The sequence below is a fragment of the Vespa crabro genome, chromosome 3 (assembly GCF_910589235.1).
Source record: "Vespa crabro chromosome 3, iyVesCrab1.2, whole genome shotgun sequence".
NCBI lineage: Eukaryota > Metazoa > Arthropoda > Insecta > Hymenoptera > Vespidae > Vespa > Vespa crabro.
Genome location: NC_060957.1, coordinates 787,501 through 802,455, shown reverse-complemented (window position 1 = coordinate 802,455; position 14,955 = coordinate 787,501). Strand labels below are relative to the sequence as shown.

At 34.1% G+C, this 14,955-nt stretch overlaps 1 protein-coding gene across 5 annotated transcripts in view; it reads right to left on the bottom strand.

The window, feature by feature from the left end:
- LOC124423103 (teneurin-m) overlaps nucleotides 1–5,378 on the bottom strand; it is a 628,739-nt gene extending 623,361 nt beyond the window's left edge. For 2 of the 5 annotated variants that reach the window (XM_046960484.1, XM_046960486.1), the window contains exon 1: nucleotides 3,982–5,378. The gene's annotated coding sequence lies outside the window, so the exon portion shown is untranslated. The remainder of the gene's footprint in view (nucleotides 1–3,981) is intronic. The other 3 variants (XM_046960485.1, XM_046960487.1, XM_046960488.1) reach the window with 2 other exon arrangements.
- Between the last annotated feature and the right edge of the window lie 9,577 nt (nucleotides 5,379–14,955).

Genomic DNA, 14,955 nt, shown 5'->3' with positions numbered 1-14,955 from the left:
AGAGCGTGAAAAATTTATAAATTTACATTCAATCGTTTGCTAATTATATCAGACATTTACGTACGTAAAAATTGTAATATGATAAAGATGATTGCGAGGAAAAAAAAAATATTTACAAAATAGGAATCGAGGTAAGAAAAAAAAAAAAAAAAAGGAAAAATCGATCCGACAGAAATTCGATCGATATTATTAATTATTTAAATTTACTTAAAAATGAATATATACTAATTAATCATATGGCATACATTTGCGTACATACGAGCGTATACATAAATACAGATGTAAAGCTTTCGAATAGATTATTTTATGATTGTTTTCAAGATAAAATAAAAAAAAAAGAAGAAGAAGAAAAAAAGAAAAAGAAAAAAAAAAGAGGAAAAGATTCGACTGAAAGAGGAATGAGATCGCATTAGTACTGATAAGCTGATGCCTTCGATTGATGCAACGACGACACGGAGTTCCATAGGGCGCGTTCTCCAGGCTGTGGAACTCATTCGGTAACCGGAGTCTGATCCGGTCTGTAATTACAATTCGAACAAAGTTATGCCGAGCCGACTTGGCCGGGGATGTGTCAAGTATTTAATCAGTGCCGACTTCGGGTCTGCGTGAGACAATGGATGGCGACCAAGCCGTTCCTTCCTCACCCTTCTGCCATCAGTCCACCAACTTACTCCTTCCCACCTCTTACAAGCCGTCTGCGACGAAGCCACCTCCGTACTTCCACTATGACTGGAGCTGCAATTATGTCGACCTCATTTCAGGACAGGTTTACTCCTCTCCTCGCATTGTACTATTTCATCTATCCTTCTCTAACACATATATTCACTCTCTCTCTCTCTCTTTATTCCTTTCTCTACTTGTCTTTCTGTCTCCATCTATCTTTCGTCTGTCTATCTATCTTATACATACATACATACATATATATATATATATATGTGTGTGTATAGGATATCTATCTCTTAGTACACGTTCCTTGGACTGGTTCATCGCGTTTCTCTATCTCTCTTTCTTCCTTTCTCTTTCTTTCTTGGCAATGTCTCTTCTCTAACCACTAATTCGGCACACTTCACCGCCTCTGCCATTCGTACTCTCTCTCTCTCTCTCTCTCTCTCTTTCCTTCTTTCTCTCTCGACCCTCACATTTTGCTCTCTCTCTATTCCCACTTCATATCATCTCGTCCTTTTTGCTTATTCTTCTTCTTTTTCTTCTTCCTTCACAGTACCATTAAGTTGGCGTTATTTCAGAAAACAATTAGCCGCACAAAACGGATCACCTTTCTTGCTGGTAATACATATCGCGACTGGTACTCCGAATGAGAACATTTTTATTCCCTTTATTATTTAATTAATTATTTCTATAATTTTTGTGAAAAAGAAGAGAGAGAGAGAGAGAGAGAGAGAGAGAGAGAGAAAAGAACTAAACGGACATAATTCGGGATGAAGTTGAGGGATCTCGAGGCTTTGATTGTACCCAATATAGATTGGGTTACTGGTTATCTTAACGTGAAAACGCTGCGTGTGTTCCAGGAATCACACGTGATTTGTACAAACCGTCGTGAAACACGCGAAGCTCCGACCGGAGATTCCTAACTTAGTTAAACTTGTCTACGATCATGCGAGCCGCTTAGCTAACGGAAAGAAAATAATAGAACGATTCCTTAAACGTTCTAATTGCCACGTTCTCTCTTTCTCTCTCTCTCTCTCTCTCTCATTCTCTCTCTCGTGACTTTTCATGAATATGTCAAGATTGATAAAATTAAATGCATATATTTAAAGGATTAAGTTATCAACGGAGATTCATAGGAAAAGTTAAAACTTATAAGAGTGTTATCGCAAAAAAAAAAAAAAAAAAAACGAAAAAAATAAGGAAGAAACTTTACCAGTGAATATTACTGAAGGATACATTACGACATCCTTATTTTTACATAATAATTCCATCGGGTATACGCTCGTACTCATTTATGCGTATCGCACTTACATTACATATGTATGTTATCTACGTACGTGAAAAGCTTTAAAATAGAATCGTGGCAGAAACGTAAACAGAGAGAACGAAATCGGATCTGAGAGATATGACGTTGTATCGCTGTCCTTGCATCGTAAAAGTACAAACTTTGCCCACGTAATATCAGCTTTCTCTTTCTGACGTTGCAATATCCTGTTTTCTGTATACGTATATTTGTAAAATTAGAAAGAGTATCTTCTTTCTCTCCCCTTCCTCTCCCACCCCTCCTCCCCCCCCTCTCTCTCTCTCTCTCTCTTTCTTTTTCTTTCCTTTTATCTCTCATGTATATTCGTATTGATACTATGTATGCTTACGTTTTATATGTACAAACGTATTTACATACGGTCGTCGCTCGAATGGCATAATTACGAGTCGAGGATAAATCTCGAGTGAAAATTTATTTCCGGCTCTCGAGGGTTAAACAAAGGATTGTTCTGCGTTCGTCGCATTGTCGACCCTTCGTAAAAGCGATATCGAACTTCTGGTCCGTATTATACCAGAGAGAAAATCTAAATCCTTCGTGATTGTCTGTCAATTATTTATGATTGGCGGCAATTTGTTCAATCGAGAATAAGCCCCATTGGGATGGAGGTTTACCGATCGGCATTCGAAAGCACTTTTAAATTCTCTGGTATTTTTTTTTTTTTTTTTGTTTTTTTTTTTCTTTTTAAAGAGCTCCTCTCTATCTATCTATCTATCTATCTATCTTTTTCTCTCTTCTCAGCGTATGATATTTATGTATCATTGCGAACGCACAACATCCAATAAAAATACAAAAATAATTTGTGAGAATTTAACACTATGGTTTTACGGCAAATACATATTCGCATTATGAATATTTTTACACGAAAATCTCTTTTATGATGATCCTGGATCGCACAAAATAAACACGGTCGTTAAAGTGATAAAGGAAGTGGAAAGAAAGAAAGAAACAAATAAATAAAGGAGGAAAGAAGGAAACAGAGAAAAAGAGAAAGAGAATTTTTGGGAAAAAAAAAAAAAAAATGTCGAGCGAGGAAGCATTCGGTTGAAATGAAAAATAAAAATTAAATAACGAAAAAAACTCACCAATGGAAAATTACGTGTAACAATTTTAGTTTCGCTAAAAGGATCTTTTCGAGCTTTATGTTCGAATATTAAGCTAGTTACGTATAGCAATGCGAGATAACGTATTTATAAAGCGAATTGCGTTCCTTTTGCAAATTTCTACTCTTGGATATTTTGTCGTACGCAATTAGACGAACGGACCTTTGTCAAGCGTTTATAAATAAAGATCGACGAACACGTAAAGATCTAAATAATATGTTTCTCGAGAATATTTTGATCGACACACGGGACGAACTTGTATTTCTCTTTCAAAAGTTCGACGTCTATTTCTCGTGACATTTCTGATTTCTCTCTATCCTTCTATCATCCTCTATCTTTTTCTATCTCGTGATGTCCCCTTTTTTTTTTTGCCTCGAACTCTATCACTCCCTATCTTAGTTCTTCTTCGTCTTGCGGACCACCCACTACCCTTGCCGAGGTCCTCCCTTTCATTCATGTCGACTTAACGTCGCTCTTCCTCGCACTATGAATCAGTTTTGTTACCCCTTTTTGCTATTCTCAATCTTTTCCCTTGCCTCTCTATCAACCTTTGTGGTCATCTCTAATTTTACGGTTAGAATTCCAAACTTTGTCACGTTAACAAATCTCTTTTTTGCTTAACAAATTTTTATTTGATCAATTACATTTTAAACTGTAGTATAATATCTTTAAACATATTTATGAAATTTATTACAAATATTAGTATATATATATATAAAAAAAAAAAAAAAAAAAAAAAAAAAAAAAAAAAAGAGATAACTTGTTAGTTGGAATTTCAAAAAACTTATATATTCTACGGGACAACCTGTTCAAAATTTAAAAGTAGAAAACAATAACTTTTTAGATCGATTAAGAAAACAAAATTAGATCAATCGCGTGTACAAAACTCACCAATCACGTTGACGTAGCGATTTCGATTCCCAAAGATTCACCAAACTCTTTCGGTCCTTCTACTCTTCTATCTCTTTCTCCTTTTTGTCTTTCTCCCTCTCTCTCTCTCTCTCTGTTTCTTTATCCTTCTTCTTTTTACAGCTTTCGCCGTTTATAAGTCTCTCGTCATGTCACGTCGTAACTGGATCCTCCAAGTCCCTCAAATCTCCTTCGCACCGATCGCACTGCACGTCACAAGCCCTTCTTCTTCTCTGTCAGTTCAACTCTCTTATTTCTCTCTCTCTCCCTCCCTCTCTCTCTCTCTCTCTCTCTGGCTCGTTCACTCTGTCTCTTCTTTTTCGTACTCTCTCAAACGTTCGCGATAAGAGATATTGAGAAGTATCGCGCCTTAGTCTGACCAAAATGATGTCAAGCTGACGTTAATCTTTACTTATACTCGCACGATTGCGAAGAGAGAAGAAAATTCAAGATCTTCGAGAATCTGTCGTGTCGAGATTGTTTAATCATAACAAAACAATCGACGTAAGGAATAAATATAAACCAATTAAATACAGTTTTATTTCCTTTTAAGTAAGATAAACTTTCACGATAATCGAGATTAGTTTGTTAGGTGTATATTTTTAATGATCCTTCATCGTAAGACTAATCTCAAATTTCGTAGAAGGGAAGGTCACAACAATTATTTCGACCTTACCGAATTTTTAAGAAATCGCACGAAACGATCTTCGACACAAGATTATTATTGAAACGATGGGAGACGATCAATCAGTCAGTCACGTGGCAGTCGACGCCACGCTGATCGATCGCAAACGACCTTGGTATTCCGGCGTGGCTTCTCGTATCAGGGTCAGAGCAACATGCATGAAATAGTCCTGATGATCTTTGACCTTCGAAATCTTTTCTCTTCTTATATATATATATATATATATATTTTTTTTTTTCCAAGATAACACCGAAAGTTATCGTTAGCTTCAAAGAAAATCAAATTGACCCTTTGTCCTTTATCTCCCTCGTTTCTTTTTCTTTTTTCTTTTTTTTTTTTTCTACTTTCCCCTATCAATGAAAAAAAAAACCTTGAAACAAGTTCTCAGTTCACATAACCGTCGGCGTCTCAATAAATGCACGAATAGAACTCGTTGTCTATTTTTCCAATCATTTTCACCGAGCTTCACTTTATAGCAAAGGAAACGCGAATACGTTCGAAACGATATAATAAAGTTATTAATCTTGCTTCTTCTCCTACTTTATTCTCTCTTCATGGCTTTTTTCTTTCAAGAAGGCCTCAATGAATGAGAAAAGAGATGGAAGAGCGTTCTCCAAGAAGCTAGACGAAAGAGATGAGACACGTCCGTCCGCGAACTGTTCGCCAAACGCACTGAGAAACCCGGCGGCTGGTTCGCCGCTGACGTTGTGCCTCTGTGGCTTCGATTCCCGGATGGGCATGCGCTACGTTCTGCGCTCCGAGAGGGTTGCTTTTGCTACCACCGCTTCTACCGAGTTGCCTCGGCTGCTACCGGCGTTCCTCTCCAACCACGGGGATGCATCCACCACCGGAGTCTCGAAAAGAGAGAAGAATATAGGAAGAGAAAGAGAAAGAGAGAGGAAGCAGCCTGCTTCTGAATCCTTTTCTTTTCTCTTTCCAAGGATGCGCATGGACTTGCTTCGCGTTCATCACTGACGAATATGCATACCATTTACCTCTCTCTTTTTTATACGAATTTCCTTCTTCCGTATCTCCTTCTTCTAACTTTCTCTTAAATTTAGCTTCGATAAAATTATGAATCTATTTTTATTTTCATCGATAGTACAAATTTAGTGAATAATCGATATATCTCTATGTACGCGTGTATCTTTATACGTGTGTATATGTGTGTTGTGTATATGTATTTGTTTGTATATTTTTTATCGTAAGTAAAAGAATATTTTAATATTTATTGTATTAAGTAACATTATAGATCTTGATTTAGGATATAGTTAATTACAATGACGAGTGAAAAATGTATTTGTCAGTAGCAGTACTTTTTTTTTTTTTTTGTAAATGTTTAAAAAGAATTATACTTTTTTGATAATCTTTTGTTGAATGAGCTATGGTCAAGATGAGATAAACGAGGTGCCAAGTTTTAGGATTTAATCAGATTCGTTCGATAGGACTCTTGTCCTTGCTCGTCGTCAACTAACTATGTCTCATCGTTTAACGCTGTTATAAAACTGGCGCTCGGAAATCTTCGACCTTTTCCGTAAGTACGTCTTTATTGTTAGATCTGTTGACAACAGAAATGTCTTTCATAATACGATATTGTATGAAAATTCGAAGAAAAAGAAATTGTGTAAATAAAGACCCAAAGTAAAATAATCAATCATAAACGAAAATCTTTCTATCGTGTACATAAAACATAAATCATAGATAATTACATATTATGGATTGATATATTTGACGTATAATGCATGCAGATTGACTATTGTCTATGATAATGTGGAAGCTTTCAAGGATAGAACAATGAGCCGATGAATTTACGCGATTTGAGAAGTTACAAGTATAATGCCGCGATAATAATTAATTATCTAAATGAAGCGCTATAAACAAGGACGTTCTAACGATCGAGAAGGAATCGATCGAAATTCATTCCGAGTCTTTGCAATTTCAATTGACGACGAAAATACATGAAAAGTTAATCGATGGGAATCAAGATGAAAGGTAAAAATAAAGCAAAACTTTCAATCGGAAAAGAAGTATTCAATGTTCATCGAAACTCGAACTTTCGTTCGACCGATTCGAAGACGAGGAAGCGTTCGTTTAAAATACGTAACAAAATTTGAACGTCATTGAACAAAAAAAAAAAAAGAAAGAAAGAAAAATAAGAGACGTTCGATGTCGAAACGAAACTTTCGATACGATAATTTTTGACAAGGCAAAAGAAAGGTTAGATAAATAAAATTAAAATTTTTATATTAACGAAAGAGCTTAAATTTCTCGTTACTCACGAAAAAATCTTTAGTCGGTTAATGCATTTCTTTAAAAGAAAACGCACGGAGAGTTTTAGTATGTAATTAGCGGTGTTCTGGAAACATCACTAAAAACCTTGTTCGGACCTTAATACGTTAACCAAATACTTGTAACTGAAAGGTAAAAGAGTTAATTTGGTGCACTTAGGGAGAGGTTGAATGATGCAGCTTCTCATGGCAAACATTAAACTTTTTATTTTTTTCGAGTTATTTTACTCGTTGCTTATTTCAAGCTTCAAAAGAGAGAGAGAGAGAGAAAAAAAAAGAAAGAAAAATGAGCAGGAATGAGAATGACTTATTAAAAAGCATATCGATTTTTACAAAATAGTATTGACTATTTATAATATAATACTTTGATCGTTAATGAAAATTAAGTAACTCGATGTATCGTCAATCGATTATGTTTCTTTGGGATTTTCAAGATAAATTGACACTCATCCTTTAAGGGATTTTATCTTTTATTCATAAGATCTTATATATTTTCTATAAAAATATATGCACAAACAAACCTTGCTGTGCATATCAATGTCGCTTAATTCTACTTTTTAAAAATTCGCGACAAAATCGCAATGTATCTTAAAGACAGAGTGATCGAAAAATTTCATTGCAAGATCGGCCTTTGAAAAAAAAAGTTTGTTCTACGGGTATATAAAAAATATTTATACTTATCGTAACAGTTATGATTTATATTTACAAAAAAAAAAAAAAAAAATATATATCTCTATTCTATTTTAACAAGGATGAACAAAAGTTTGATGCCTTAAAAGAGATCTTTCATATGATTATTAAATAAATCATGAACTTTATATTATTATTAGAAAAAAAAAAATATTCATCCAAATGTATTATAATCCAAATGGGATATTCACAAATTATTATACTTCGAAATGTAGATTAATATTGATCATTACTATTTTCACTTTCTCTGTAACAGAATTATCATAGTGCAATGAATAGAGAGACCAGCCAGCAAATACCACGAGCGAGTACACAACTCGTAGTTGCAATTAATCGATCGAACATGAATAAAGTGAATATAAAGTAAGAGAAATAGATGGATAAATAAATGAAGAGTTTTTTTTTATATGTGAGCTTACTTTACATTATTAACATATTTGACGCAGTCATAAGAATTTTGTTGACATTCACAAATATACGTATGAATAAACTTTGTTTAAACTGACAAAATTGGAAATTATGTTCAAAAAACTTACTGATTATTATTTCTGTGGTTTCAAAGAATATACAATATTTTTTTTCAAAATTATTCATTCATTATAAGCCGTTCAAAGTACCTAGAATGTAGCGCATCACAATTCCACAATTAAGAAATTATTTTGAAGTGTTCGCAGTTAGAATAAAAATACATTCGTCCTTCATTTTTTTCTATCCATCTTTTTTTATCTACCTTCTCTATTTCATGTCAATTCTTTTCTTTCATTTATTTTTTTTGTTTTTTTTTTTTTTTTTTTTGTAACTGTATCACGTACTTATGTATGGTAGGCTTTTGTAATAAAGAAATTTTCTAGAGAAAGAAAAAAATACAAGAAAACAAGAAAACAAGAAAACAAAAACAAATAATGACAGGTAGACAGACTGACGGGCAGAAAAGGCATGTTTGATGTCAATGGACATGCAGAAACACATACATATATATATATATATATATATATATATATATATACACAAACACACACATTAAGATAATATTCGTCTTTGCCAATTGTGTTGCTGTTGTAACAGGATATACATATATACGTATAGACGCGGAAGAGTAGAGACGCGGTAGTTGCTACGAGCGCGACCGAGAGAACGAGAAACCCAGTTAACTCGGCAGGTTGATTACGCGCGGCAGGTGTCACACCGGCGAAGTTAGCAAGTTTCGCGTAACCGCACGAAATACCTTACGACTTACGAGCGTTGGAGTTTCGCAAGCTTACCGTCGTCCAAGAACGTCTACTGGTCCACTTTGCACTTAATTGCACTCGCGATCAAACCATGTTGGAGACTTTTCGCTTTAAGGTAATGATCACGATCGACTGAGAAACGTACATAGACGAAAATTGAATGTTTCCAAGAATTGCTCGTAGATCTTTAATAATCATTACGTCGATACTCAGAATCTATGATAAAAGAGAGAAAGAAAGAGAGAGATTTTGATAGAGATAGAGAGATAGAGAGAGAGAGAGAGAGATGACGAGAGGACAAACGATTGAATTCGAGAGTAAACCTTGCTCCCATTTGACGATACCACGTATTTTTCTTTGAAACGTTCTATCGCGATTTTCGGAGCGAGAAGAATCGACGAATAGGAGATAATCCATTCTATCGTACTGTTCAATCTTCTCCAATTGGACTTTCGTGATGGGCAACCCCCAGGAATCGTAGCCAGAAATGAATCCGGCGAATACGACGTTTGATTCTATCGACTAGTCCTTCCTTCTATGAACCCGGTTTGCTTTTCATGAGGACGATGTTTCCTTCTCGGAATGAATCGATCAATCGATTTAAAAGATTTATGGACTATATCTTCAAATCTAATCGATTACAATGTCCATTTTCGTACTATCAAAATTTTCTTTGTTATATAGACCAGGTATGTAACTATGTAACGATCTAATGGATTTTTAACAACTCGAGAATACAATCAGCTTTTAATACTCGATTGAATGAAAATATTTCAATTAAAAATGAACTTTCGACAATGGCATATAATAATTGCTTTTAAAATTTAAGACAGAAAATTTTGAATGAATAAGCGTTCGTAGAAATTAGAAGAATTGATATTATGAGAATCAAATTAAAATGTGAACGTTGAAAAGTATAATGTATGTATAGTGAAAGGAAAAAAATCAAATGAAATCGACGAGTGATTCAAAGAGATCGAGAATTCCCAATAGGGAATTGCAATTAAAGATAATCTCGTGGCAAAATCTGCTTTTTGGATTTTTATAATAAGATTTAAAAGAGACATGACTAGGTACGTCATTTGATAAAAATTTGATTGAGTACATGATCGAGGAAAAGGAATCAAAGAATCTCCAGAAAGATACGGCGCTCGAATAACGTAAATACATGTCAATGCTCCTTGATGTTTTCCCTTTTTTCCCCTTTTGAAAGAGATTAGGAAGTTTAGGAGAAGAAAATTGAACGAGAATGGAAACGAGTGACGTGGATAAATCTATATAAAAAACGAATATTAGATATCTTAATTATATTGAAATTATATCGAGAAAAATGTTAATTAACGATGAGTATTATGTCGCGAAATTAAAATAGAATAAATTTTTTAAACGACACGATTTAATCAAAATCTTTTTAAATGTTAATTAACGATGAGCATTATGTCGCGAAATTAAAATAGAATAAATTTTTTAAACGATACGATTTAATCAAAATCTTTTTATATTGTTCACTATGATAAATGTAAGATCACCGAAGACCACTCGTAACGCGATCAATCGATTTAAATAAAAATCAAATTTAAATAAAAATCGATTTAATTAATTTTAGCATGTGTACGGTTTATCTCTAAAGTATAAAGAAATTTTGAGAAAAACGATAAAGCCGGTTATGCGATTAGCAGTCTATTCTTTTTAGAAAACGTTTTTGGAGCAGCTATTTTTGTCTCTCGTCAGTGAGAGAGCCGGAAATCGCCTTAACTATCGTCGACGCGCATTTTGAAAGGTAGTGGAGTGAACTTTGTTAAAAAAAAAAATAAAAAAAAAAAAAAAGAAAAAAAAATGAAGAGAGAGAGAGAGAGAGAGCAGTAGTTGAGTGATTGTGTGCCGACAAGAATTGAGAAGGACTGATTGTGAGTGTCCAATAAAACGTACTTTGTATCCTTTTCATCATACAATAGAACAATTCATCATTACAATTAAATTACAATCCATTAAAATAGAACAAAATTATATTTGTTATTATACAGTATATTTAATTTGTATTACTTTAATCAGTGATCTTACATAAAATGTATTATGTTGTAAAACTATTTATTATATAAAATTGAATAAAAACTTTTTGTATAATCTTATTTTCCTTCATTCTCTATTACTTTCTATTATCATAAATTAGATAAAATTAATATCATAAAACGTAAAATTATATAAAGAAATATTATAATATCCTTATAATTAATAATTTTTCAAAGTTCAACGAAAGAAACGGAAATTCACGAAGAAACAATTAAATGGAAATAATAACTCTTACAGTCGAGAAGATTATCGTCTCGGCTTTATACCTGCCGGCTCTCGGCATTAATTCCACGATTATTAATCGCGAAAGACATTATTAACTCCGCAGAAATGTTCGAGGATCGTGGTGGAACTCGTAGACGGTTTAAAATGCGTAAGGAATGCACGCGAGGGCGTGCCACGAAAGACGAGAAGTTCGCGTCCCTTAGATATCCTGACGAAAGCACCGCGAGTCTTATGATAATGAAGGAAAGTTAATCATGTACCTCGAACAGACGTCGACTGTGCTCGGTAGAAATATGGGAAGGTTAAACTTCACGGTCGAACATAGGCTAGCGAATGTCTCCTTCTTAAAACACCTGTGGATTATATGTTCTTTTTGTTTGGCATTGTTTTTTTTAATCGAAATAAAAAAAGAAAGAAAAGAAGAAAAAAAAAGGAAAGGAAAAAACAAAGTGAAAGACAGATGACAAAAAACGTACAAATTCCTTTTTTATTTCTCCCTTTTTTTTTCTTTTTTTTTTTTTTTTACCACGACTTCAGATAGCCGCATCATCTCACGATGCTTCTTTTCTTTTTAGTTTTATTACGTTTAATTTTTATCTTTTAAATATTTGTTTAGAAAATTCGATAACTTTGTAAAATTTGTATTGCATACACGATATCCTCGATTTTATTTCTCTTCTTTTATTTTATTTTATTTTATTTTATTTTATTTTATTTTTTGTTTGTATCGCTTATCGATTCCATCGATACAGATATAGGGTAATTCTAGAGAAAGTCGAAGACGAATAAGAATGATCGATGAGCATCTACTTAAGCGCGCTCCAGTACGAAAAGCAAGGTTTTCTTTCAGCCGATACAAATCGTCGTAAACGTTAGAACGGATAGAGAAAGACGGAGAAAGTATTCGTCGACGACGGCGCCCTTCGAAGCTTTTCGTATCGCGTAACCAAAGAAATAACTTACGCTCCCATTCGAGCCAAACCTATCTCAGTCTTTCTCTCTCCCTCTCTCTCTCTCTTTCCCTCCTGCCTTTAACTTTTCCCTTTTGCCCTTCGTTTTCAACTATCGAAAGAAAAATGCTATTGCATCGTGCCAACGATCGTTCGGTGCAAAACGGATGATAGAGATGTAATTCGAGAGATACCGACACGATCTTAAATCACGTATTTTAATGGCAATTTGAAAGTGTCTCGTCTGTAGACGAGAAATGTAATTTCTTCAAGATTCAAGAAAGAAAAAAGCCTTGAGAGAGACAGGCCTTTCTCAATTTCTTTTTCTTCTTTTTTTTTTTTTTTTTTTCCATTTTCTAATCACATAGTAGACTCTCTATATTTGATATAATTCACTTTTCGTATATCATGAAACGTTTAACATGGCCGATATGATTTCACGAGTCAATTCGTAAAAAATTCCCAAGCGTGCTATAAACTAAAAGAAAAATAAAAGAGAGGGGAAAAAAAGATGGACACGGAGGATTTCGGACGATCTAATTTTCCAAAGACCCTACAACAAGTACCGTGTATAACCCACATAAATCAAAGAACTCTTATCATACGCGAAAGATTGGCAACGAGTTTCCATACCTTCTGTCGAGAGTCTCGAAACCTTTTTCCCTTTTTCTAACCTGTAACGTAGATAATAAGCAAGCGTAAGGGCTCCTTAGTACTCGAGGGAGTACGGAAGGAAATATTCCGTTGGAAAGAACGACGTTGGGGATTGCACCCCTAAAGGAAGTTGGTAACAGTGGAAGAGCATGAGAGAAGGAATAAGAAAAATAGAGAGAAGAAGAGAGAGAGAGAGAGAGAGAGAGAGAGAGAGAAAGGGAGGTAGAGAGGGAGAGAAGACATTGAGCCCGACGATTTGATAAAATAATCCGATATAAGTTCACGGGACTTTGGGCTTTTTCGCGCCGAGTCTGCAAGAGTGGAGGAGCGAATTTTACCCTCGAAATGAGAAGAAAAAGTGAGAGAGAGAGAGAGAGATGGAAGAACTCGATAGAGAACCCCTCGCGTTACATTGCGAGAAAATCTAATGAATTTAAGCCGTCAATAATACGTGACACAGGGCAAAGGGAATACCGTTAACCATACTTGTTCTCTTTATTCCATTAGGTTTGCTTAAAACTGACCTTTGTATCAAGATACTTCCTTACAAAACGTATTTATAAATTAGATTTATATGTGAGACTAATGCAATTCTTATAAATATAAATGATTTAAATTAATTCTTTAGACGAGACGATTTAAAACAATAATTTGATTAAATATTGCCTAAGTAATTAATTTGGTTTAATTACATATCCTCTAATATACATATATATATATATATATATATATGCATGTATGTATGCATGTATGTACGTATGTATGTATATATGTATATAGATATATATGTTCGAATACTCAACACAAAAGGGATTAACTAAAATGATAGCAGGGAGGGCTTCACTTCCGATCGTTACTGATCGTATCTACTATCACCAAGCAACCACTCGAACGCAGTCACTGTGAAATTAACGAATTTTTCATAATAGATACATTGCCTTGTCGCTTCAACGAAAATATATATATATATATCGAATCGTTTATGAACAGAATCACTATATTCTTCTATCGTTTTCCATATTCAGGATTATCGTTTTGGAAAATCTTTCATCCTTCACAAATCTATTTTCGATAGGTATTAATGTTTATTCTTTTTTCTTTTTTCTTTTTTTGTTTGTTTGTTTTTTTTTTTTTTCTTTTTTTTTCATATTTAATAGATACTTGAACAAGGACTTCCTTCTTCCTTATACGAGTAAACGATGTGAATAGAGTGAATGAAAGATTAAAAAATTTTTATTTAAATATAATATGTTTCTTTTAGGCTAACAGACGTACAATTTCTCATTTTCTGTTATCAATTGTCTCGATTCGTTATCAACAATCATTTTGTCATCCCTCAATTAGAATTAATTAAAACTTACCCCTTTCTTATTTCATATTACACATTTCGTATTACCTAGGACAAAGAAGAAAACCATAGATCTGATTTGATTATCTAAGATATTAGAAGGTATTACATTAAGAAAAGGTTTCAATGAATTACGGCAATTAATTTTTAAGAGCAACCGATCGGAGCTGGTTCTAATTAAACGTACGTACGTTCGAATCCGACCCTTCTAAAAGATAAATTGCTACGCGCGTTCGAAAGTCGAGAAAGCACAAAAGTCTTTCGTCCCTAGGAACCCGATACTTCTCCGTACGTTGAATTCCTTCCTCTTCTACAAGCCACGACCGTTGGGCAAGGCTAATAGGCTTCGCGAAATTAATTACTCACATTTGCATAATCCCCCGTAAACGTTTTTCTCTAGTACCTCTTTCTCCTCTACTCTTTCCCTTTCTCCCTTTATCCTTTTTCTTTTGCTTCTGGTTTCTCGTACATCTCAGAGGCAGGGCAACAACCTGCTTTACGTACTTAAATACGTAAAGGTAACGAAAGGATAATTCTCACCTTGAGAAATTTTTAATCACTTTAATAAATACTCTTACGCTCGTTCGATTATCATTCTCGTTCCTTTTCTTTTCTTTTTTATTTTTTTTCCTTTTCTTTCTCTCTTTTTCTTTTTTTTTTTTCTTTTTTCTTTTTCTTTTGCAGTCACTTATTCCATCCAGTACTCTTATCTTTCTTTCACTTTTATAATATTAGCGTGCGTCGTTCGTTACGATGGAAACCGCTACGTTATGCCGTTGCGTACTCTACCTCGTCGCGGTTGTGAACGGCGATGTCC